The sequence below is a fragment of the Odocoileus virginianus genome, chromosome 10 (genome assembly GCF_023699985.2).
Source record: "Odocoileus virginianus isolate 20LAN1187 ecotype Illinois chromosome 10, Ovbor_1.2, whole genome shotgun sequence".
NCBI classification, from domain to species: Eukaryota; Metazoa; Chordata; class Mammalia; order Artiodactyla; family Cervidae; genus Odocoileus; species Odocoileus virginianus.
Window position 1 is genome coordinate 44,962,363 of NC_069683.1, and position 25,344 is coordinate 44,987,706.

Below are 25,344 nucleotides of genomic sequence, written 5' to 3' on the forward strand. Positions count from 1 at the left end.
CCAGCAGGGAAGTCCCCAAAACATATGAGAAGGTAGTAAGAAAGAGGCAGGAAAAAAGAGGGGCAGGGGCAGAGGGTACAGGGGAAGGACAGGAGTGTTTTGCCATGGGATCCTCATCTCTGAGACTTAACGCTTGGTTGCCACTAGACAGTACCAACCAGAACGGCATAGACAGTGTTCCTTTACCCATGGAACTTGGCCAGTGCTTCAGAGGAAAAGCAGGCCCTCAGCTACCTCACTTTTACCTCCAGCAGTGGTGATGGGGAGCCAAGACTATCCTATTAATCTGAGGAGGCTGACGAATATAAGGACTGGCCGACGGGACTGCTGGAAAGGACACACAGCCGCAGTGGTCAGAGCTAATGCTAACTACACACACGGGTATGCCACTCCGCTTCACGTGGAGCAGTCCACCGAATCCTCCCAGGTTTATAAGGTGAGGGCTATTATCATCCCCACTTTGCAGATGAGAACACTGAGGCCTGGAGAGGTTACGCATCCTAATCAACAACCCGTGGAGTCCACATGCCAGGACTGGGACTCACACACATGTGTCTCTGACGCCCGGGCCTCTAAACCCCCAAGTCATTAGTCTGGAGTGTTCTGTTCTCTGGGTCCCCAAAATATGCCCGAGAATACAGACAAAGCAGAGGAAGACTCTCAAAGCCGAACCCTGTTCCAAAGGCGGGTCTGGCTGGTCCCGTATGACGGCTGGGCTCCTGGACCAGGTATTCAGTTCTGTGGCTAGAATGAGGGGCGTGAAGGAGGGCAGGGGCTCCAGACCGGACCTGACTGGATGCTTCCCTCCTGGGCTTCCCTCCCGACCTCTGTGAGCATGCCTCAGCCTTCCCGGCTCGGAAAGAGGGATTCTCCATGTCCCCCGTGGCACAGCCAGGTTACAGCACAGGTGTATCTACCCAAGTGTAGGTCTGACTGCCCACCTGTGGCCCCTCCCTCAAGTCACACCTGGCTCCACAGGGCCGCACAGCTCCTGATCATTGTTTCAACTTTTCCCAAACCAGTACCAACTCTAGGACTTGCACCTCTGCCCTCCTCGCCTGCCTACTAAGGCCCATCACTCACTAAATTTCTGAACCTCTGAACGCAGTGGTTCCCTCCACCCTCTGCTCTGACTGGCCTGAAACCCATGGCTAATTACTGCACTAACCGTGACCCTGAGGCCTCCTATTCCCCTGGTCTTCGATCACCCCTGTCCTACCCAACCCCAACTGGCCAGCTTCTTCCCTCGCACCTCCACACTAGCTTCTCGAGCCTGTGGACCCTGACCCGTGCTGCTCTGCGATCCCTGGAGCCCTGGTTCACTCCCTCCCCCTTCTTTTCACGGGTTTTTCCAAACTCCCCAAGCCTCTGCTGCTAGCACCTACCCCTTCACATTCCGAAAGTGAGTCTGCCTGTCCTCCCTGGAGACCACCAAGACCGCAGAGTGGCAAGGCCCTGAAGCCCCCTCCCTGCATCTAGTCCACCCTTACCTCTTCCCACTGGTTCCCAAGGACTGGAAGCCGCTCCTGCCTCCAGGAACCCTCGCTGGGCTCTCTCCCCACCGCACACCCCACCCGGTGAGCTGGAACTAGCCCAGATGGCTCACAGACTAGGCTGTGACCCCTCTTCCCAATTCTGTTGAGTGACATCATGTTGGTAGCTTCCACAGACCACAACAAGAGTATTCACACCATGGGAACTGGCAAACCACACAGCAGGCATCCCCCACACGACCCCTGGTCCAGCACCAGCCAGCTCACCACAGGACTTCAGCTCTCCCAGGGGGACCTATCATCCCAGTTTGCCTGGAAGCATCCTGGGTTTAGTCCGTTTAAGGAGTCCCTAGTTCTAGGCATCTAGGTGACCAGGTTGGTCACCCTACCCTCCTCTCTTCACTATAAACCATGCTCAGGTCTCCCAAAGGATGGAGAGGCTGTCTAGGGATCTCTGACCCTTCCCAGGGCTCTCATTCTCTCCTCCCCTCCCTAACCAAGCTACTGAGAAAACCTGTTACAGGTCGTCTCTTGTCCTATCTGATACTCCTCCACGGTTGCAATCACCTCCTCACTGTGCCCCTCCCAGTCTGCACCCAGCGAGGTCCCCAGGAGCCCCCAAGTTGCCACATCGCTAAGCATAGTCTGCCCTTGCCTCGCTCACTGTACCTTTCCGCTGCACTCCACCCTGGATCACGCCTCCACTTATACTGAGGTTTCTGTGATACCTTTCTCTCTCTCTCCGGGCTGTCGTTCTAACTCTGGCTCCTTCCTCTGGTCCTTTTCATGGACTCAGGCCCCCAGTGTGGGCAGGCTTCAGAACCCCGTCACCAGGCCTCCCCTCTTCTGACATTAAATGTTCAAGGAGAGCTCATCCAAATCCATGCACCGTCTATGTGCTCCAGTTCCAAAATCTGCATCTCCAGCCCTTGCCTCTCTCCTGGGCTCTGGGTGTACATTCAATTGCTCACTGGACATCATGTGGATATCCTCAGTCACTTCAAATCAGCGAGTCTAAAACAGAACTGATTCCATCACTTGAACTGCAATCTAGTCCTCCCCTGTACACCCCGTCTCATGAATGACTCCCAGCCGCCCTACATGAAGACTCAGATGACAAACGCTGGCGAGGATGTGGAGAAAAGGGAACCCTTGTGCACCGTTGGTGGAATTATAAATTGGTGCAGCCACTGTGGAAAACAGTATGGAGGTTCCTCAAAAAATTAAATATAGAATGACCATCTGATCCAGCAAATTCACTTCTGGGAATACATCCAAAGGAAATGAAAACAGTATGTCAAAGAGATATCTGCACCCCCATGTCCACAGTAGCAATATTTACAAAAGCCAAGACATGGAAACAATCTTAAGTGTCCATCAATGGATAAATAGATAAAACATATGGATGTGGCATATATTATGTATGACTGAATCACTCTGCCGTACACCTGAAACTAACACAATATTGTAAATCAGCTATATTTCAGCAAAAAAGATGGAGCATATATAGACAATGGAATATTATTCAGCCATAAAAATAACCCAAAGGCAAATCCTGCCATTTGTGACCATGTGGATGGACTCTGAGGGCATTTTACTAAGTGAATTGAGTCTGACAGAGAAAAACAAAAACTGTACAATCTCACTTATACGCGTAATCTAAACAACAAACAAACCAAATTTAGAGAAAAAGAAGTCAGACTTGTGGTTACCAGAGGTGGGGGAGGGGGGGAGAGATGTTGGGAAAAAAGCGGTCACAAGGCACAAAGTTCCAGTTATAAGATAAATAAGTAGTGGGTATGTGATGTATAGCATGATGACTATACCTAACACCATTGTATGAGGTACAGGCAAGTTGGTAAGAGTATACCCTCTGGATTTAAGTTAAAACATTCTGGATTTAAGGAAAAAATTCTTTTCCATTTTTCCTTTTTCTTTTTATTGTATCTCTATATATGGATGCTAACTAAACTTGCTGCAGTAATCATCTCATAATATAAGCATAATATATCCTTGGAAGAAAAGTTATGACCAACCTAGACAGCATATTAAAAAGCAGAGACATTACTTTGCCAACAAAGGTCTGTCTAGTCAAGGCTATGGTTTTTCCAGTGGTCATGTATGGATGTGAGAGTTGGACTATAAAGAAAGCTGAGCACCGAAGAATTGATGCTTTTGACCTGTGGTGTTGGAGAAGGCTCTTGAGAGTCCCTTGGAGTGCAAGGAGATCCAACCAGTCCATCCTGAAGGAGATAAGTCCTGGGTGTTCATTGGAAGGACTGATGTTGAAGCTGAAACTCCAATATTTTGGCCACCTGATGCGAAGAGCTGACTCATATGAAAAGACCCTGATGCTGGGAAAGATTGAAGGCTGGAGGAGGAGGGGATGACAGAGGATGAGATGGTTGGATGGCATCACTGACTCAATGGACATGAGTTTGAGTAAACTCCAGGAGTTGGTGATGGACAGGGAGGGCTGGCGTGCTGCAGTCCATGGGGTCACAAAGAGTCAGACACGACTGAGCAACTGAACTGAACTGAGCTGAACTGAATATATGCAAGTTAAACTCCTATGCTGTACTCCTTAAATGAATACAATGATACATGTCAATTATCTCTCAACAAGACTAAGGGGAAAAAACCTCTTGTCCTATTGAAATAACTCCTATTAATAATTCTGTAGCCAGTAAGCCTTACAGTTACATTTAGAAGGTATGAAGTACTAGAATGCTTTTTTTTTAAATTAAATCACGTTTAGTGAGTTTCAACACGCATCTTCTGTGTTTTGGAAATCATGCTATCAAGAAATTAATGCTAGTGAGCCAAAGGTCTATCAACTGACAGTCTTCAAGATTCCTGCCACATTTGAGTCTTCTCATCAGCAGAATCAACATGCTGCAGCTAGAAGGGATTCCTTTCTAGTTTCAGGGAATATGAGTCATTCTATGATAAAGATATTTTTATTGATTTGGGAACTGTGATATTGCGATTTATAATAAGAAATATGTATTTAGTCTTCGTCCCCATTTCTGGCACAGAGCTCCTAAAACCCCTGGAATCTCCTAAGTGATGAGAGTGATAAAGTGTCTACTGTTTTGTTAATGACGTGACTTCTGGACCTCCCCTGGGAATGGGGGCTGGCTGCCAGGAGATCCAACCACATGATTGAAGGGTTCTGGGAGAGGAGAGGGACTGGCAGCTAAATCAATTGCCAATAGCCAAAGATTTAATCAATCAATCATGACTATGCAATATAATCTCCGTAAAAACCCGAAAGGACAGGATTCAGAGAGCTGCAGGTTGGTGAACACATGGAGACTTGTGGGGAGCAGCACCCCTGGAGAGGGCATGGAAACCCCCCACCCTCCCTGGTACCTCATCCTCCCCATCTCTTCCATCTAGCTGTTTCTGAGTTATATTCTTTACCGGGTAATCTGGTAAGAAAAATGTTTCCTGAGTTCTGTGAGCTGCCCTAGCAAAATCATCGGCCCCAAGGAGGAGGTGGTGGGAACCTCTGATTTATAGCCCGTCAGCCATCTTGAGTTAGAGGCAATGGTGGGAACCTCCATCCTTTAGCCAGTGGGTCAGATACCTTTAGCCAGTGGGTCAATACCTGGGTGTGATGCCGGCATCTGAAGTGGAGGATGCTCTTGGGGGATTGAGCCCTTCACCAGGGTAATCTGATTCTAGACTATGGTAGATGGTGTCAGGATTGAGCTGAATTCTTGAATACCCTTTTGATGTCTGAGAATTGCCTGGTGCTATGAGGGAAAACCCCTCCTGCACACATTGGAAATTGGCCTCAGAACAACAAAAGAGGAACTGTAATAGGTAATAATTTGACTTCTCTATTTTTTGGCCATGCCATGAGGCATGTGGGATCGAGTTCACTGACCAGGGATTGGACTCATACCCTCTGCATTGGAAGCACAGATCACCAGTGGTTCACCAGGGGAGTTCCAATAATTTAACTTTTGATGAGACTTTACAAAAATAAAAGTTTGCAGCCTTTGGTTAAAAAAAAAAATAAAGGAATCTCAGAAACACCTAAACCCTGCCTTCACCCACCATCCCTTGCCCTCATCCGAGCAACCCCTAGGTGTCCTGCAGATTCTGCCTCCTTGTGCTTCTGGAGCCCATGCTCATCTCTGTAGCCCGATTCCCCGGCCTGAGCCAGCCCCCAGCCCTCCTCGCAGGGTCACGGCCCCACTCAACAACTGCCCTCCGTGCCTCCACTCTGGATCAAGCCCCATCCATCCTCCACACAACAGCCAGAGTGATTAATTCTAAAAACAAACCTGATCAAGCTATTCCTCAGTTTAAAATTTCTCAGTGTCTCTCCATAGCTTTCAGGATAAAGGTAAAATTTTTCCATGTACTCACATAAGACCCTCCACACTCTGGTTCAGCAAGAACACCCCAAGGTTACTGACCCAACCCTTGGTGTGACATCCCTGGGACAGACACAGAGGCAGCAAGATGCTGAAGGAGCCAGCAACCCTGAATCAGACACCTGAGTCCACGGCTCTGGTTCCTTCACTAGAACAGGTGAGATCCAGGCTCCATACCTCAGTCATTAAAGGAGATGTCAATGGCATCTGCGCATGCGGTTGTTATAAGGACGAAACTAGATAATCCAAGAAAAGCCCCTGGACACTGCCTGATGCTCAGTGAGTCTCAATATACTATCATCACTGTAATGATCATCAGTCCCTCTCGGCCACCTCTTTAGGAGCCCCACCATTACCCGCTGCTTCCTCTGCCTGGGGTGCCCTTTGCCAGGCTACCTCCTCCTTGTCTTCTGAATGAAGAGCTCAAACTGCTTTGCAGGCACTGCTCCTCCTCCACGAAGCCTTTCCTGCCGCCCACGTCTGATTTCGATGACCTCTCAGTGTCCCCATGGCCCCCTGCCTTGACCATCATGCTGCACTGGATCAGCTGTTCACTCCTCTCCTACAGAAGGCTAAACACAGGAACTCGTCCCCTGAGTGCTGATCACAGAGCCTGGCAGAGAGCTGGTGTCTCGCTGAATGAATGAATGAGGCAAAACCGGGGCTCATCCCCTAAGTCTCCAGGCCACTGCCCTTTCTACTCCCTTCCAGAAAACATCTCAAAGCACTTAAAACCCCCAAAGAAACACACCAGGCTGACTCTATGTCTGTCTTGAGTCTCCAGTTAAGGAATGAGTCTTGGGAATCCACTTGGGAGGGACTAGGGGCCACAGTCAGTGCCAGAAAACAGAAGATGCTTATTATGAAGCCAATGAGATGAAACTCAGGTTGCGATGCACATTAGAGAAAGAAAAACGAACACAAAGCAAGCAAACTGTTTAAGCAGTGGACCGAGACTCAGAGGGGAAGGACAGATTAAATCAAACCTCTGACAGGCAGTCAATGGACATTCAATTAACAGTTACAATAATACTAATTTACACAAAATGTCTAAACAATACCCACTCCCCCCACTGCCAAGGTCTTGGATTCAATGCCTCCCAGCTGTTCAGACTTCCCCTGCTAACGTCACAGGGCCACCAGGCCACGGTGTCCATGCCTGGGGCAGACTCCGTGGTACTGGATCAGCCAGATCAAAAGATGCGGGGGGTGAAGAGTGGGCCTGGGTGGACACTCAGAGTCTGGCCTCAGGGCTGGGGAAAGGATGTTGAGGGCAGCAGGGCCGGGCCACTTCTGGAACAGGGAGGAGCCACAAAGGACTCTAAGAGGTCAGAATCAGAATCGGGCAACCATCTTTGCATCTTCAGCCCAGGGTCCAAGCGGCCATGAACCCAGCCTGGCCTTTGGAAGTCTTGCTCCCCGCAGTTCATGGTACTTGGAAGGTAAAATACCTACCAGGTACACACATGAAGCCTCTCTTCATGCTCAGAGCATCCAGAGATGGGGCAAGAGGAGAGTCTCCATCTGGGGGTAAAACAGAGGAAGAGGGGATGGCAGCCACTCCACAGGGACACCCCGAGGTCACTGACCCCACCTTGGCGAGGCAGCCGTGGGCCAGAACCTTGAGGCGGCAGGATGCTGAAGGAGCAGGCAGAGCTCAGATCTAACCATGACCCTGGGTGGCCCCCTCACGGATCTGGGCCTCAGTTTACTCCTGCTCCAGTAAAGTGGGTTAATACCTCAAGGCTGGCTGAGAACTGGGCAGCAGTGTGCCGAGTGCTGAGTCCACAGCGCGGGCACTCTTGATGTCTCAGCGATCCTCCGGGCAGTACTGCAGAGCTGACACCCGTGGCGGGGACAGGGGTGGGGAAGGGAGCGGGGTGGGGAGGGCCATGCCTCTCCTCGTCCATCACAGCTGATGGATGAAATCTGAAAGGTGTTGCAGGTACTACCTAGACATGCAAATCCCAAATCCCCTCACATTCTCTAAGCCCTCCAAAAGCCCAGCTTTAAGCAAACCAATTTCTTGAGGAAAGCAGGAGCCTGTCTGCTAATATCTGAAGGGCTGTCACATCCCTCTGCTTACACAGTCCTGTTTTCCCTCTGGATCCTATGACACCAGCCCCGCAGGTCTCATCACCCACTTTGTATGGATGAGGAAACTAAGTCACAAAAAGGATAAGTGACTTGCTCAAAGTCACACAGTAGCAGGTCCTATCTTTCTTAAATTATGCTTTTTCCAGCTCATGATGCTCCTGAGGCATAGTGGAACCAATGAATCACAGGGACAGAGGTGCTATCTATTGTAGGGGAGGGGGTGGTTCTGAGTCCCCTCTCCCATCCCGGGGACCCCCTCTCTCTCTTCCTAATTCCCAGGCATCATGGAACCTATGATACGTCCCTCCCCTCCATTTTTCTTAGAACCTTCTTAGGTCTCTGCCCTGCCTGGCAGAACCTGGCCAGCTCTCTAACTCAGGTGTCAGAAACAGAGGCACGCGCTGGATGGCAGTCATGGGACCTTGCAGGAAGCAGCTTTCCAAATTACAGATTTTAAGCACAGATAACCGAAATAGACATTGGAGAGCTATTTCCCCAGCCAACAGCCACCTCCTCAGCCTGGAGACGCTGCCGCAGTTGGCAAATGTACTTTCAACAAATTTTAACATGCAGATTAACGACTTCTCAAACTGGACCAGGAGTGGGGAGCTATTCCCCAAAATAAGCCCTCCCACCCCCACCTCAGTAAGGAACCTGCCGTGGCTCAGTCCCCCTGTCACATGTCTCCATGAAATATCCTTTCTGCATCTTCTCCCCACAGGCCATCGACCAATTCATTTGCTCACCATTATTTTTAAAACTCAAATTTTATTAGCAGTGGAGCATGAGTAATAAATACTAATACACTGTTTGCACTTGAATTAGCCCTGCCTGTCCTGGGACCATAGGGCTATTTGTCAAAGCCAAACTTCCTCCCCACTGTGATCGGGACATGGGCCTTCCAAGGTCATGGACTCTCAGGTGCCAAGCAAGGATGAGGGGCTGCTCTGAGGACTCACACTTTGGGGCTCCCTGGTTCCTAAGCAGGGCACTGAACCGCTTAAGAGGAAGGACAGCTGAGGGGCAGAGGGTGGGGCGGAGAAAGGCACTGTATGCTGAAAAACAGGAACCAAATCCCAGCTCCATTGCTTACCAGTTATGTGACCTGGGCTGTGCCCACTTAACCACTTTGAACTTTCTTTTCCTTATCTGTAAAATGGGCCAATAACACACTCCTCCCAGGGCTGCTGGAGGGAATAAATGAGACACTGGGTGCGAAACTCCTATAAGCAATTTGCACACAATGGGGACAGTGGCTGAGTCCAGGCCATCTGAAACCACCTCCACCCAGTTCCCTGGAAGGATGAAGCAGGGACATCTCCTTTCCTGGTCACCCCCAGTCCCCACAGGGGGCTGACACATTTGAATTTCCAGGCACACCCATGGGCCACTCTGATGCAGCACCTGCAGGCAGATGTCAGATGCTCGGCACTGAGCAAAACAGATGCAGCCACTGGTACCCACACAGGGCTCCAGGCTCCTGTCTCCATAGCTATCTGAGGTCTCAGACTCCGCTGGAGGGAGTCATAGTCAAGGGCATTCCTTCCAAGGCAGGTGGGCACCGCAGCTGGGCGCCCAGAGAAGCTCTGGACTCTTACTCCTCTCTTTAGTGCTCAACGGCCTCATTTCTTTCAATAAACATTCAGCAAGATCCTCTGTGTGAGAGGCTGTGGCACAGAAGTGGGTGTGGCAGCCCAGTCCCATCCCTGGCTTCCCAGAGCTCAGGGCCCTGTAGGGGGAAACTGAAATGTGAGCAGGCAGTTACGGTGCCAGCTGGGGAGTGCTCCAGAGGGCAGGAGCACGGGAGGAGCCAGAGCAGCAAGAGGGGCCCCGTTCAGGTTACCGGAAAGGGCTTCCTGGAAGAGGCTGCAGAAGCAAGAGGAGAGGAGGTGGCGGAAGGGGTTCCAGGCAGCTGAACAGCACGTGCAAAGGTCCTGAGGCAGAGTCTCAACTCTGCGCTGGGACACTAGAGCCAGCACTGCAGACTGGCACTGATTACATGGATGGACTCTCTAAGGGAGGCCCAGGGGAACGCGTCCTCACAGTCCTGCCCTCGGCCAACCTCCAGTCAAATGGTAGTGACAGGATCAATGAACTGGAGACAGACTTTAGACATAAACCATCACAAAGAACCAGAACTTGTTACTGTGCTTACTCTAATCAGGGTATGTGCCTTCTTGCTAAGGGCTGGGCTATAACCATTAAGAGCTGAAGGGGTTAATCAGGGCAGGCCTCCCAGAGGAGGGGAGGGGTTCTGTTGTCTGCCCTCCTCTAGCACACCTGAATGATGCCAGGAGCCCTCATTTTCCCATCTGATTGGAAATTTTGGACAATAAGGCTTTATCTACTTTGCCAGTTGCATATAAAGGCAAACACAATGGAATCTCTCTCCCACTAGACAAGGCTGCAGAGCAGGGCCGCTTAGTCTGAATTGGGCTAAGAATAAAGGCAACAAATGAACTGCCTGACTTCCCATCTTCCTTCCAGTCCCCGGTACACCGGGAAGATGCACTCATGCCCGAAGCTCCTCATGGAAGCAGTAAGGCCCGGTAAAGATGCAAATCCCCCATCTGGGGCTCCAGAGGTGCTAAGGGGATTCACATTAGGCAGAAAAGCTCCCCTCTTCCCCTGGCTGCTGGGAGGAGAAATTCTCCAGCCATTCCCCTCTCACCTGGCAGGGATCTGCCCTGGAGGTTTCAAACTGAGCTAGGCATCATTTGCCCTGGAGCCCTGATACAGTGCCCTCCCCACCAGGACCCTCAGAGGCCACCCACCCCACCCTGACTGTGTGATCTTGCAGCTCTCCAGACAAGTGCTTCCATCTGGTTCTGGCTGCCCCCTTACTCCCATTCTGAGGGCATCTCCAGATTGGGACCTGCTTGGGAGCAGCACCCTTCTGCATCTTCCACCAGAAGCTGCAGGCCAGCAGAACCCTGGCATCATCAGAGTTAAGGACGACAACACAGACCCAGCAGCCACCCTCCAGCTAGCTGAGGAAGGGTCAGGGCCACACGCATGTCCTTCATGCTTCACTAAGAGGCCAGCTCTGGAGCCACACCTGGCCTGCGCCCCCCTCTGCCCCAAGTTGGCTGTGTGACTTTGGTCAACTTACAGAACCTCTCTGAGGCTCCATTTCCCTCCTTGTAAAATGTGGCTGTTGGAAGGATTAGGGGAGGAAGTGCATGTGAAACCAGTAGCACACTGCCTGAAACATTCCACAGAAACCAGCTACTATTTCTACTAACAGCATTCCAGGCCTCTTCAAGGACACTCTGTGAAGTGTCTTGTTATTCTAACCACTTTATTTTTTCCTCTTCTTTTTTAAATTTTTGGTTGCACCACACAGTATATGGGTCTTAGTTCCCCAACCAGGGATTAAACTCGTGTCCTCTGCATTGGATGGCAGAGTCTTAACCACTGTCCTGCTGGGGAAGTCCCCTATAAGCCCTGGAACTCCAAAAATGTTTTTCTTTTTTAAGAAAAAGTTTTTAAATCAAAGTATAATGTTTGTACAGAAAAGTGCACATTAAGTATAGAGCTCCATGAATTTCCCATAGTATCAGCTCTCAGATCAAGAGACAGCATTATCAGTATCATAGAGCCCCCTGCACGCCCATGCCTCCTCCAAGGGTACTGTTATCCTGACTTGTTACCAGAGATTTATTTTCCTGTTCTCAAATCTTATATATAAAGTCGTATAGTGCGTACTGAAAGCACCTTACTTAAGAAGCCCTTCCATAGATGTTATCCAATTTGCTCTTCCCCAAGGCTGAGGAGATTAGCTCTTTTATTACCCCCATTTTATAGCTGAGCAAACAGAGGCGTCAGACATGGTAACAAACTTGTCCAAGGCTGTAGATCCCCTGGAGGAGAGCTTGGCGACTCACTCCAGTATTCTTGCCTGGAGAATCCTATGGACAAAGGACCCTGGCCAGCTATAGTCTATGGGGTCACACAGAGTCAGACCCAACTGATGTGACTTAGCACGCATGCACACAGAGGAAGTGAAGAGGCGGGGTCGCCAACTCCAGGCTGGCCAAGGCCCTCTCCTGTCACTATTCCACCACACCAGGCTACCTCTCACACGTCACACCAGACCACACATCCCCCAACAAAGTGCGTGGGGGGAAACTCCCTCCTCCAGGAAGCCTCCTGGGATTGCTCAGAGGAGAACGGTCAGCCTGCCCCATGCTGCCCATTTCAACCTGGACATTGGGGGTCTTACCATCCCCTGCCCCTGAGGGGTGTGTGTTTCCTCACTCCTGTGGGTTTGCACGAGATCTTTGCCTGTCTCTTCTGCACATACCTCTTGGGGTCACTAGTCCCAGAGGGCAAGGCCTGCTCTGGGGCTCATTCCCTGCCCTGCTGAGGACTCACGGGGTGGGCTAGCAGCTGGAAGGGTGGGAGTGGCAGTGAATTGGGCCAGTCAGGAGCAGAGCACTGGAGCAGGGTGCTTGCTCCCCTGGTTTGAGAAGAGGCTCCTGGAGAGCCAGTTTAGTGAGAGCTGGGAGACAAGGAAGAACCAGGGGCCAGGGGACCCCATTTCAAATCCTGATGCTGCAAGTCATGTGACCTCAGGCCAGCTTCTTCCTCTCTCTGGGTCTTGCTTTCCTCACTTGTAAAATGAGCTGACTGGGGACTTCCCCAGTGGTCTAGTGGTTAAGAATCCAGCTGCCAATGCAGGGGACATGAGTTCGGACCCTGGTCTGGGGAGGATCCCTCACGCCATGGAGCAACTGAGTTCACGGGCCTAGAGCCCGAACTCCGTAACGAGAGAAGCCACCACAGTGAGAAGCCCGAGCACCGCAACTAGAGAGCCCGCACAGCCAAAAATAAACAAGTAGTTAATTTTTTAAAATAAGGTAAAAATCTGGGAAAAGGCAAAGAGGTGATTGGACTAAATCAGACTGGACAAATTTATTGTACCCTGAGCCCCTGGCAGGCATCCCAAGTCAACCCAGGGTCTGTCCCAGGGAGCCCACCCTTGGCCCCAGACCCCTCTCAACCCAGCCCTGCAGGCACCACCGCCCATCAGCAGAAGTGGGCCCAGGAGGAGACCCAGCAGACACCGCTGAACACGCTGGCACCAAGCGACAGGCATCACTGGGACTCTGCGTCCATGTGCAGTGCCAGACTGTGCCTTGAGATCCAGGGGCTGAAAGGGCAGACAGGGCCACAGCTCACACCCTAAATCCTGGGGCCTCCATCCCCACAAAAGGCAGCTTTCTCCCAGGTTCTCTGCCCCCACAGTCCTTATGCCCACCTGCCCGGCACCCTCCCACAAAAACTCTACCAGGAAGAAATGAAATTCTGGGGGCACACCATCCCCGGCTCACACCACGTGTGTAGGGTAGCACCCCTGGGGCTCAGGCCTCTGCTCCCCAAGCCCCCTCCTGACTCACGGGAGTGAAGTCAGAGCTCTCATCGCACATGCCAGCCCTGCTCTCACCAGACGCCCCCGTCCAGTCCCCCTTGGCCCCTGACGCCAGGAGGGAGTCCAGGTGGTCCAAGTGGACCTTGGATCCACACGTCTGTGAGCTGAAGCTGCACATCCGATCTCTCCAGAGCTGAGGCTCATCACTAGCCCCAGACTCCACCATCCAAGGCCTCTGCACACAGGGGGCTCCCAGAAGAAGCCATTCATTCAACAAATATGTCTTAAACACCTATTAGAAGCTGGTACCATCCAAGCTGTTGGGGAGGCAATGCTGAGAAACAGACCCAGGCCCTGGGCCACTGGAGCTCATGTCTTGGGGAGACAGATGATGACCTCTGCTGACCTTCCTGAAGCATCCGGCCACATGGTCTCTTACCCTGTTTAAGTTCCTCCCCTGCCAGGGCTGGAGGCTCAAGCAGAGACACCTACTGGGTCCTTGGAGAGGCACTGGCCACCATGAGAAGACACAGATACAGAGAAAAGCGGCGATGCTATGGTCCAGCTGTGTGGCCTCAGGTTACCCAGGAGTATCCATCACCTCCTGGGTGACCCCTATGGTGTAAGTTGCGGAGAGGATTCGCCAAAACATTTGAGGATGGACACTGAAGATGTGACAAGAGGGGCAGCATTCCTGGCCCAGGAACATGGGACAAGGTCCACTTCAGCTCCTGAGGCCCAAGGTCAGGCCCCGAGCATCCCTGTCCGCGCACCCTCTCCTCTGGGGAGGAGCTGAGGGGGAGTGCCAGCCTCGTGCTGATGGAAACGCACATCCTTAGCCGACTTTTCATGCCTCACCTGGTGCAATCGTCTTGTTTGCTTTCGATCTGCACCCTACCTGGCACATCTCACGTTCCGGCCTATTTACTCCAGACTCTGGCAAGACACCTACTTTTCAAAGGAGAATGGTATGGTACTGTTTTCATTCAGATCACCCAGGTGAGCTTTCTCCACCCAGCTGCTTACCCTGAGAATTGGGTCATCTGAACTTTCTGGCCTTCCCGGGGTGTCTGCAGCCTCACGTGGCCTCACAGGCGTTCATGGGAGAAGGTGGTCACCTCAGTTCTCAGTCCCCGGTACCCAGGACCCAAGGCCCAAGCCATCATCTGACAGATTCAGAAGATATCTGTGCACCCAGCCCTGGGGGTGGGGAAGCCCACCCTGTGCTGCTCTGCGGCCAGACCTGGCACCCAAGAGGCACTTGAGAAATGTGCGCTGGGAATGGATGTGACCAAGGATCGGGCACCTACCTGCCTTCCAGACCAGTGCCAGCCTCATAGGATTCTCAGAGCACCCCACCTCCTCAGCTCCAGGCCACCATCTTCCTGCTAGGATACTCTAGTTTGAGGAAGACTCTTTTTTTTTTGGCCACGCCACATAGCATGTAGGATCTTAGTTCCCCACCCAGTGATCAAACCTGTGACCCCTACAGTAGAAGCTCGGAGTCTTAACCACTGGAGTGCCAGGGAAGTCTCCGTAGGAAAGAGTCTTGAGCAGAAACCCAGGTAGGAGGAGGCTTTGCCTCTTGCTCATGAGGGCTCTTCACACCCCCAGGAAGGAGAAGAAAGGTAGAAGTACCTTACGGGGCTCCAAGGAGGGGTGCAGAACAAGGACTTGTGAGGAGTAGATTTGGCTCAATATAAGGCAAAGTGGTCTGATATTTTTTAGGAGAGAATCACTCGTGTTTCCTGAGCACCTTCTGTATGCCAGGCAGTATGCTGGGTGCTCCCACACACTGCGAGGAACAGCCTGCCTCATGAGAGGTCAAGAGCATGAGTGAGACTGCCAAGTTTATACCCTGGATAAGGTATGCAACCTCTTTGAGCCTCAGGTTACTCACTGGTAAAAAGAGACGATAGTCCCTACTTCCGAGGGTTGTTGGAAGATCAAAGCAATACTTAGAAAGCATTGAGGGAACTCCCACACTGCTGGTATGAATGGGAATTGGAAAAGTCACTAAGAAAAACACCATGGAGGCTCCTTGAAACACTAAAAACAGAGTTACCATATGATCCGGCAACCCTACTTCTGGGCACACATATGGAAAAGATGGAAGCTCTAATTTGAAAAGATACATGCACTTCAATGTTCACGGCAGCATTATTTGCAATAGCCAAGATATGGAAGCAACCTCAATGTCCACCGATAGATGAATGGATAAAGAGGACACAATGGAATACAATGGAATACCACTTCACCATAAAAAAGAATGAAATAATGCCATTTGCAGCAATATCGATGGACTTAGGGATTATCATACTAAGTGAAGTAAGTCAAAGACAAATATCATTTGATATCACTTATATACAGAACCTAAAAAATTGTACAAATGAACTTATTTACATAACAGAGTCATAGACATAGAAAATAAATGTATGGTTACCAAAGTAGAAAGGGGAAGAAGAGGGTTAAGTTGAGAACAGGAGATGAACAGATACACACTACTAGATATAAAATAGATAAGCAACAAGGACTGTTGTTTATCTATTGGACTAAGGACTATTGTCTAAGGACTATTGTCTATCCTCTGTCCATGGGATTCCCCAGGCAAGAATACTGGAGTGAGTTGCCATTTCCTTCTCCAAGGGACCTTCCCCACCCAGGGATCAAACCTAGGTCTCCTGCATTGCAGGTGGATTCTTTACCAACAGAGACCCCAGGAAGCCACTACATAGCACAGGGAATGACAGTCACTACCTTATAATAAACAATAATAAACATACACAAAAGCACCTATAACACAGTAAGTGCTTAGTAAAGCTAGATTTCAGAAGGTGGGGAGGAGGAAGAGGAGGAGAAGAGGGAGCAGGAGGGTGAGCTGAGGCTAGGTAACAGCCAGCAGAGATTCTGTCCACAAGATGGGATGTTCACAGGTAGGATGCTGACTGAATGATCTCAAGTTCCCTCCAGGAATAAGAGTCTATGATTCATTTAACCTCCCTGTGTTTCAGTTTTCCCAGCAATAAAATAGGCATTATCATTCTTGGACAAACGCTGCTTTATTCAGTGCAATATTCTTAGCCTGGGGGAGAGCACTGCTTCCACCATCTGCAAAAGCTGCGGTGGCCTCCAACAGGTCTCAGGCATGAGGACAGAGCCCCAGGCAAGGGGCAGCAGGCCTGGATCCTGATCCAACCTCTCAACCCATAAACTCCTGTTTTTGACTAGTTACTGAAATTCTGAAAGTCTGGGATGATAATTCCTACCCGTTGCATCTACCTTCCAGGTTTGAGGCCATGTGAGATCCCTGGGGGAGAAGAAATCACCAAGGCATCACAAGCTTCTGAATATGTGATACACACCAGCAAGTGGCATCGGCAGCCTCAGCGAAGGGCTGGTTGTGCTGACTGATGGAAGCTTGGGGGTGGGATGGGCTTGGTGACAAGCTCTACCCATCACCCCCCTAGGAAATGACTCCATGAGGGTCTTCTGGCCCTCCCTAAATCCACTCTAGTTCTCTCTACCTTTGAAAAAGTCTGTGTTGCCTCCAGAAAGACAGATGCCCAAACTCCCATCCTGTCACCAACCTTGCTGGGAACATTTTTCTGTGACCTTACGAACAGTACTAATCAGGGAGATGCTGTAAAGATTCCTGACAACCACACTGTAACAGCAGGGCACCTCAGATTTCCTCCAGAGATGTCCTGTCATGCCTCTGAGAGTACAATACAACCCAGTTAGACCCCCTCCCCACACCCCGGGCAGTCATGCATGGCAGCTTGACCCCGGGCCCTGGGAGGATGGTGAACACACAGACCCTGGCTGGTCTGGGCAAGGTGGGATCCAGGACCGTGTGGGGCCCAGTCTCATCTGAGCTCAAAATTTTGGGCTCACGAGAGAGTCTGGTCAAGGCTTCATGTGGCTCCCTCCTCCAGCATGCAGGCCAGGTCCTCACCTGGCCAGCCTCTGCGTCGGATAAAACGGGCACACGATCAGCCACCCCTGCAGGAGCTCTGTTGGGGGCGGCCTTTGTTTCCCCAGTGCTGCCAGAGGCCTTTCACTCAGCGTCAAAGAGCTCAGGCTAAGGACAGACAAACTGGAGTACATCAAGAGTTCCCCACCTCCTCCATGCCTGGCCTTGCCCACAGGATGAGGAACAGGAGATGGAGTGAGGGAGCCGGAGGGCAGTCTAGGAAATTAGGGGAGAGTCAGTGCATATTTCACATACATGTGTGTGTGTGCTCACATGTGTATGCACCCACACAGGCACACATACAGAAACTTTACCCCCAGGGTGTGAAATCAGACTGCTTGGGTATAGATTCCAACTCTACTTCTTACTATGAGACTTTGGGCTAATTAATCACCTGATCTGAATCTCAGCCTTCTCATCTGTAAAATGGGTATAACAGTACCTTAAAGTTATTAAGATGAACTAAGATCCTTTAAGGAAAGCACTTTGTATCATGCCTGGTACGTAATAAGTACTCAACGAACATGAGCTGTTATCATTGGCATTGGCATTGTTGTGAAGTCATCTATCCATTTAACAAGCATTTATTGAGTACTTACTATGTGTCAGCTGAGTGCTAGAGTCAAAAATCCAAGGCCGTATCCCTGCCCTCAAGGAGTTCACAGACTGCTGCCTTAACGAATCAAGATCAGGCACTTCCCTGGAGGTTCAGTGGTTGAGACTCCACGCTTCCAGTGTAGGGGACATGGGTTTGCTCCCTGGTCAGGGAACTAAGATCTTGCATGCCTCGTGATGCAGCCAAGAAAAAATAAATTTTTTTAAAAAAATCAAGACCATTCTCCTTCTTAGTTCTAATCTGATTTTGTTGGGATGCCCGGATGGGACCAAATGACTATGAGTCTCTCTCTCCCAGCCTTCTCCCTCCCTCCTGGAGGCCACAAAGCCCAGTGAAAAGGATGCCCTAGCTCGATCCATTCCTGCCTTATAACCTGGACAACTAACCTAAGCTCCCTGGACTTCAGGGCCTTCCTCTGCCTGGGGCTGCCTCCTCTGCCTGGATGAAACTCCCTCTAGACTTCTCTGATGATTTAAAAGACATCCCTGCTGTCTCCCAATAATGCTTCCCCATTTCTCACCAACCTGGCTAAGGATGGTATTCCATAACATCTTAGGAACTGAACAGGGCTGGAGAGACTCTGTAAAGATGAAAATGTAATCATACTTCTAACAATAACAACTGCACCCATTTAGCAAGCACTTGGTACACCTGCTGAGACTTTCACAGGTGGGTATTATGCTCCTCACGGGACTGGAAGAGCTGGGGTTGGAGTCCCGTGCAGTCTGATCCAGGAGCAGCCACCACGGCCCACCTGCCCCACAGCCTCTGGAGGGGAGACCGGGTGCCCTGCTCAGGCAGAGAGGAGCAGAGACTGGACCCCAAAAGGTGGCGGCAGCACTTCACCCTTCAACCCAGCCTCCGCACTCAGCAGCCCTGCCAGGCTGAGAGCAGAAGCCACTCCAGCTTCCCTGGAGCCCTGGGACGCGTCCATCCTCCTCAACTTCTTAAACTTTTCTTTTTTTATTAAGTGCGCCTTGTAGCCAGCCTCTCACTTACACTTAACGTCCTCCGGGCTATTGATTTCTCATTTTATTAAATCCTCTGTTTTAACCCTGGCCCTTAAACTCCAATTCTAAATATGTGTTTACTTCACAATCATTCTTCTGTCCCGAGGGGTCACACCCTTCTCGACTCCATCCTGCAAGGAGACTCCACGTGATTATCTCACTGAATCGGGAGGTTGAGCTTATCATATGGCCCAGATTATAGAGAGGAAACTGAGGTAATCAGTAGCCTGGTTTTCCCATTTCCAAGCTGGCTCTCTCCCATGGGTCTACAGCATATGTGCCACCCGCCCCCCCCACAAAGATGTCCCCACCAGACTGGGCACACCCAGCCTTTCATGGCCAAAATACCCCCAGTACACCCTGGCAGAAAATCCACTGCCACCTCGTTTTCCCTGCTTCCTCTAAGCAAACTGCTCCCTGAGAAAAGCAGGAGAAGGCAGGCGGGGGGAAGAAGGACCCCTCCAGGTGAGGGGCAGGCCAGTGTCAAACCTGGAGTAACAAAGGGTGGCCTACTGTCCTCTAGACCCCTGCTCCATCCCCCACAACTCGGCCGCATCCTGGGAAAAGGCAGGTCCAGGACCAAGTAGGGGCCACGGAGGGGTGGAAAGAGACAGAGATCGAGGCCCCGTATGGTGGAGGCGCCCCAGTTCCCGGAGGCTGAAGACCCACCCAGCCTTCCTTTGCCCTCCTCACCTACCATAGTCCACGAACAAATCTCTGTGACAGACATTTGTTAAACATGAGCTGAGGCCACTTAAATAAGACAAATATTAATATTTATTTCAGAGCTGCTCTGTGCGAGGCATGTTCCCCTGGAGGTGACAGGCAGAGGGGGTGCTGGGCACAAGGGTCCCACTTTCAGGAGGGGAGGACCGAGAGGGCGCCCAGCAGGCTGGGGGTTGAAATTCAGGCATCAGAAATGCCTAGAAGCAGCCCCCAGGGCAGCAGATGCCCCAAGGCATGCATCTTTGCAAAAGACTGCTCGGCTGCAAGCTAGGACCCCAGAGCCACCCAGGGGGGGACCCCTAAACACCCCATCGCTCTCCTCCCAGCACATCCGGGTACACACTCCCCAGTCCCTTCAGACCCGCCTCCCCTCCTGGCTCCCTTGTTCCCGAAAGAAAACCCAGGCTGGAAAACTCGAAGTTCCCTCCGACACTTCCTGCTCCCTCATCTGCATGCTCAAGCTGTCAGCACGTCTGCCGTTCCTTGGAAATGTCACTCCAGTGCACCCCCTTTCTGCTGTCACCCTCATCCCGGTCCGTCACCCCCTCTGGGCACCCAGTCGCTTCTGCCCGAGAATGCTGAACCTTTTCTTTTTGGCTCTCCGGGCTTTGCAGACTCCAGTTAGTTCTGCCCCAGCCCTGCACCCCTTCCTCCCCGCCAAGAGGACCCAGCCTCACCTGTCCCGTCTGCCCGTCACCCAGGCCACCCCCGTCCCTACTCGGCATCCCTGAGCTCCAGCCCCGTGTGAACACCTGGCCCAGCTGGCGCCCACTGCAGGTTCATGCCCACGCCACACGTGCCAACCGCACCAACCACGCCATGTGCCCGCCTGTGCTCCCCACCTGCTCATAACCCTGCTGGAAGGGGTCCCGCCTCCCCAAGGTGCTGGTAAACCCCCAGTAACTGCTGGGCTGCACGGAGGTGACAAAGATGCTCAGTTGTTTAAAAGGAAACCTGTGATGTATTTTTTCATAAAGAGCCTCTTCCTCCCCTTTTCTGGCCTGAAGGAAGCGGGGTTCTGGAGCTCCCTGGTCTGAGCCGTGGACTACACCTCAGGGCCCCCTAAGGGCCCCCTTCCTCATCTGTAAGAGATGATCAGGTCTAATTCACGGGGTCTCCGGGGTGACCGAGAGAAATGAGCCAACATTAAATTGAGCCTCTACTTCCTTCCCACCATTTCTCTCAGCTGGTACTGTGGATTAAAATGTTTTTTTTCCTATTGGATTTGCTACAGGTAAGGCATACTCTATTTTACGTAACCATATATTATAATCAAGTAACAACTATTTCTCCCATTCCTACTAGGGGCAGGGGCCAATTCCTGGGATGTCGAAGGACAGCGCTTGCTCCTTTGGAGTTGAGGATGTGCCAAGGCACCAAAGGCCCTGTTCCTTAGGGGACCGGCCATCCAGGTGGAAGAGAAGCAGGGACAGGCAATTGCATAGAGCAGGCAGGCGCTGGGAGCTAAACCAGAGGCTGTGGAGGGGCCACCTGGCGACACGCCCCGGGCACCTCCTGGGCTGACAAGCCACAGTCCCTTCTGCTCACATTCATGCCAACAGCAAGCCTTTCAGGCAGAAGAGACTGTTCCCGTTTTACAGGTGAGGCAAGTGAGGCTCCGAGAGGTTAAGCAATTTGTTCACACCCAGGGAGTGACACCAGGATACGAACCCCACGTCTGCCCGACATGAGCCACTGAAGCTGTCACACTTTGGGGATGGAAGGCCAGGGTGGGGGCAGGGGATCCCTTCCCAGGCTACACCTTGTGTGGCTCCAGAGGCACCCTGGAGGCTGGGAAAGGTGTGGGTGGGCAGAGAGACGGCAGAGGGTCAGGTCCACAGGCATAGAGTTGGGACCAGCATGTCGATGCCATAAACTCTAGGCCACAGCCTGGGAACTCCATCCAGGAACCAGAGGGGACGACTGATGCTCTGGAGACCCGGTCACGTGTTCCAAACACCATCCTTTACAGGAGGGCAGGCATGGAGGCCAGGGAGCAGCCTGCCCAGGGAGGAGGCTGTTACCATAATCCAAGGCTGGGCCACTGAAGCCCCACATGGGATAGTACCCAGGGGAAAAGGTCAGGCTGGGCACCAGCAGTGTCCCAAAGAACCAAGGCTCAAGCGACAAGGTGCAGAAGGGTGGGATGGGGGAGCCAAGCAACGCAAGGCCGCCAGGCTGTGTGCCTGGGAGAACGGGGAACTCTGCAGGAGGGGGGTCCACAGGAAGCCATGGGCTGGGGTGGGGGTGAGAGGGCAGCCAGGGCACCAGTGCAGCCAGTTTAGGGGCAGGGAGAACGCAGAACCAAGGACCAGCCAGACTGCAGACCGGGGTAGGGGTGGGGAGCCAGCGCCCGCAGCAAGGAGAGGTGCTGAGCTGACACTGGCGAATGTGAGGGCTGAGGCCTGGGATGTGGAGAGGGAGGGCCGAACAGCAGTAAGACCTTAAAAAGCAACAAGTAGCTTCCCAGGTGGCACCAGTGGTAAAGAACCCGCCTCCCAATACTAGAAGACAAAATGGACTCAGGTTCCATCCCTGGGTCGAGAAGGTCTCACGGCAACCCACTCCAGGACTCTTGCCTGAGAAATCCCACGAACAGAGGAGAGGCAGGCTACAGCCCATAGGGTGGCAAAGAGTCGAACGTGGCTGAAGTGATGGGCACATGTACAATGGCACAAGAGCCCTGGGCTGGGAGTCCGGAGGCTTCAGGTGTGGTTGCAGAGCCTCCGACAAGTCACTGAACCTCTTCGAGCCTCAGTTTTCAGGGGATCAATAACACCTCCCCGAAGCGCAGTGGTATAGACAAAACGCTTGTCTGGTTCAGATCGAGTAAAGTAATTTTTCTAAAAAGCATTTGGAAAACTGCGGAACTCAATCACCACATAAGGGACTCGTACTATGCAGAAGCAACAAGAGATGTTTTCTTCCCACACCTATTCTCTGCCTGTTGCCCACCCGCATCAGCTGCACAGCCACCGGCTTCATATTCGAAGTTCATCTTGTTTTTTTTTCTGAGCAGTTTTTCCTCGTCTCCCAGGACAGGTCATCCTGCCCTCTTCCTTCCTTTCTTGCATCTCAGTCGGGCTGAGACTCACACCGGGCACAGCTGAGGCCCACTGTCCAGGAGGTCCTGCGCTCTAGCAGCTGGGACCTTCTCAGAGTCTCCGCTTCTCTGCCACCAGGCAAAGTTCCCTCTCCATCCGCAGGGAAAACCACACTGGGAAGCCAGACCAAGCAGCAGAGGCAGTCTCTAGGAAGAACTTTAGGTGCCGGGGGAAAATGCTAGCCAATGATCAAGATGCCTAGGGAGGTGGGGGCAGGGGGATGGGGAAACACAGAAAATCAGAACCTCCTTTCAACCCCCCTCCCCTAACCCCTGCCCTCCTCCACCAGGCTCTCCCAAGAACTCCAGGAGCCAGGTTCATCTTTGGTCTCAGCTGGTAGGTCCAGAGGAGGACAGGGATGGAGCTGGTGAGGCAAGCAGGAGGCAGATGGGCAAGCCCGGGCCGCAGCTCCGTGGACGGCTTGCTCCATGAGAAATGAACAAAATACGGAAAATTAAACAAACCCAGACACTGTAATGTGTGCATATTAGATTAACTCTCCAGAGGGTCGTGACCTTGAGGAACACATCCAGCCAGTGAGGAAAATAATAAACCTGATTAATGAAGAGGCATGAGCTGCAGCTTCAGCAAATAGAGCCTGGCGATGCCCAGCGGAGTTCCCGGGGTTCCTCCCGGAGTGGGACCAGAGCACAGTGGACCTCTCCCCAGCCCGCGCCCATCACAGAAACACAGACACTCGGGGAGCAAACAGGACCAGAGTCCTCTCTCCAACAGCCCACTGTCAACCCAGACAGCCTCTCTCCTAGGGGATACCACGCCCACCATTGGCAGGTGCTCCTGAAAGCACCCCAGTCACCCAGGTGACCCACACGGAGCTTAGATGAAGGCAGTTCTCATTGTCCCTGGCAAGGCTCCGGGCACTTGGCCAGTCCTGGGACGTCTCAGTCTGGTCCCGACTGGCATCCACTGCCTGGCTCAGGGGGCCCAGCCAAGCCCAGGGGTCCCTCTGCTTTCCAGACAACCCAGGCCCTTGGGAGAACATGCCCAGGAGAGCCACTGGAGGGAGGCAGGGAGGTGGCACCTCGTGGCATCACCAGACAACAGCACCAGGAGGAAGATGGCAGCATGAAGTAGAGGTGCCAAGAGCTGTGCGGCCCGAGGTCCGGTGGGGGAGACGCCGGCCGCATTGCCCGGCCACTGCCAGCCCGGCGGCCCAGAGGGCCCAGGTCCTCCCCGGCCGCCGGCCTCCCCAGCCCCAAGGCCCCCGCCAACTCTCCCTGGGCTCCAACTCCTCCCCCATCACTTTCCTCAGCTCAAGGGAGCCAGCGAGAGAGACACAGGTGCTCCCGGAGCCTAGAAACCCCTGTCCCAGCTGTCGCAAGCTGGCCCTCTCCCCTGGCCAGGTCCGAGCCGCGCACCGCTCGCCAGTCCTCACCGGAGAGGAGCTCGCTGTCAGCTCCCCTCCCCCCGCTCCGCCCAGCCCCCTCCCCCATCACACGCCCAAATGCAGGTCTCAGGAGTTTCTCCCTCACTTCCCACTCCGGTGAACTAGGGTGGGATGGGTGGGAACCTCAGTCGTCCAGGGAAAAGAGGGTCGTTTCTGATACGACGCTATTCCCCCCGAAGCGAGAAGGCGCGAAGGATTGGGGGGCGGGTGGGGGGGGGGGGTGTGGTGGTGGCCAGAGTCCAGGGCAGAGGCCGGGGGCAGTCGAGGCAGATGGCAGCGAGAACTGGAGGAGGGGGCTTTGTGGGCTCCGGGCTGGGATGGGGCACTGTAGCCGGGGACCGAGACGACCAGAGAAGCGGAGGGTGACGAGGTGCAGGGGAGAAGCGCCGGGGTGGGGAAGGGGCCGTCATCCCTGCAGGGGGCAGAGGCAGGGCTGGGAGTTGCCCAGGGGCAGAGGGAGGACCAGACCCGGAAGACGGCGAGCCCAGGGAAGGGATGCGGAGGGAGGGAGATGGGGATGGAGACCGGAGGAACTACGGGCGCAGAGCGATGGGGGTTCGGAGCCCGATCGGGAGACGCAGAGACCGGAGTGCAGGGGACAGGCTGGCTGAAGGCGGGAGACGGAGGGAAGGGCGCAGGGAAGGGGGTGGGGGCGGGGGCGGGGTGCGGGGCCGCGGCCCCGGAGGGCAGGAGAGGCAGAGACGTCAGAAGTAGGGAATCCGGGCGCGGGAGGGGGCGCGCGCGGGGCTCCGCGCGGATGGGACGCGGGGGGCGCGGGGGCAGCGCAGGTGCGGGCCGGGGGCGCCGCGGCGGGCCCTGCCCTTACCTGGGCGGCTCCGCACTCCGGGGGCTGAGCTGGGGCCGGGCGCTGCTCCGCCGGCCGCCGGGCTGTTGTTTTCCTTTTTTTTTTTCCTTCTTCCGCAGCCGCCGCGGCGGCTCCAGAGCGATCCGCCGGCAGCTGAAGGCAGAGTCTGTGTCCGGCTGCGAGCGAGCGAGGAGCGGGCAGCGCGGGAGGAGCGCGGCCGAGGCGCGCGGCGCCGCCCGGCGGGCAGCGCGGGAACTACGGCGGCCGGCGCACGCCGGCCGGGGGGGCGCCCCTTCGGGGCCCGAGCGCCGAGCCGCCCGCCAGCGCTCGTAGCCCTCTCTCCCGGC

At 53.2% G+C, this 25,344-nt stretch overlaps 1 protein-coding gene across 5 annotated transcripts in view; it reads right to left on the reverse strand.

Annotated features, from left to right (window-relative positions):
- Window positions 1–25,106, reverse strand: part of GRIK4 (glutamate ionotropic receptor kainate type subunit 4) — a 491,778-nt gene extending 466,672 nt beyond the window's left edge. For 4 of the 5 annotated variants that reach the window (XM_070473470.1, XM_070473471.1, XM_070473469.1 and 1 more), the window contains exon 1: window positions 25,019–25,106. The gene's annotated coding sequence lies outside the window, so the exon portion shown is untranslated. The remainder of the gene's footprint in view (window positions 1–25,018) is intronic. The other variant, XM_070473468.1, reaches the window with a different exon arrangement.
- Window positions 25,107–25,344: the final 238 nt, after the last annotated feature.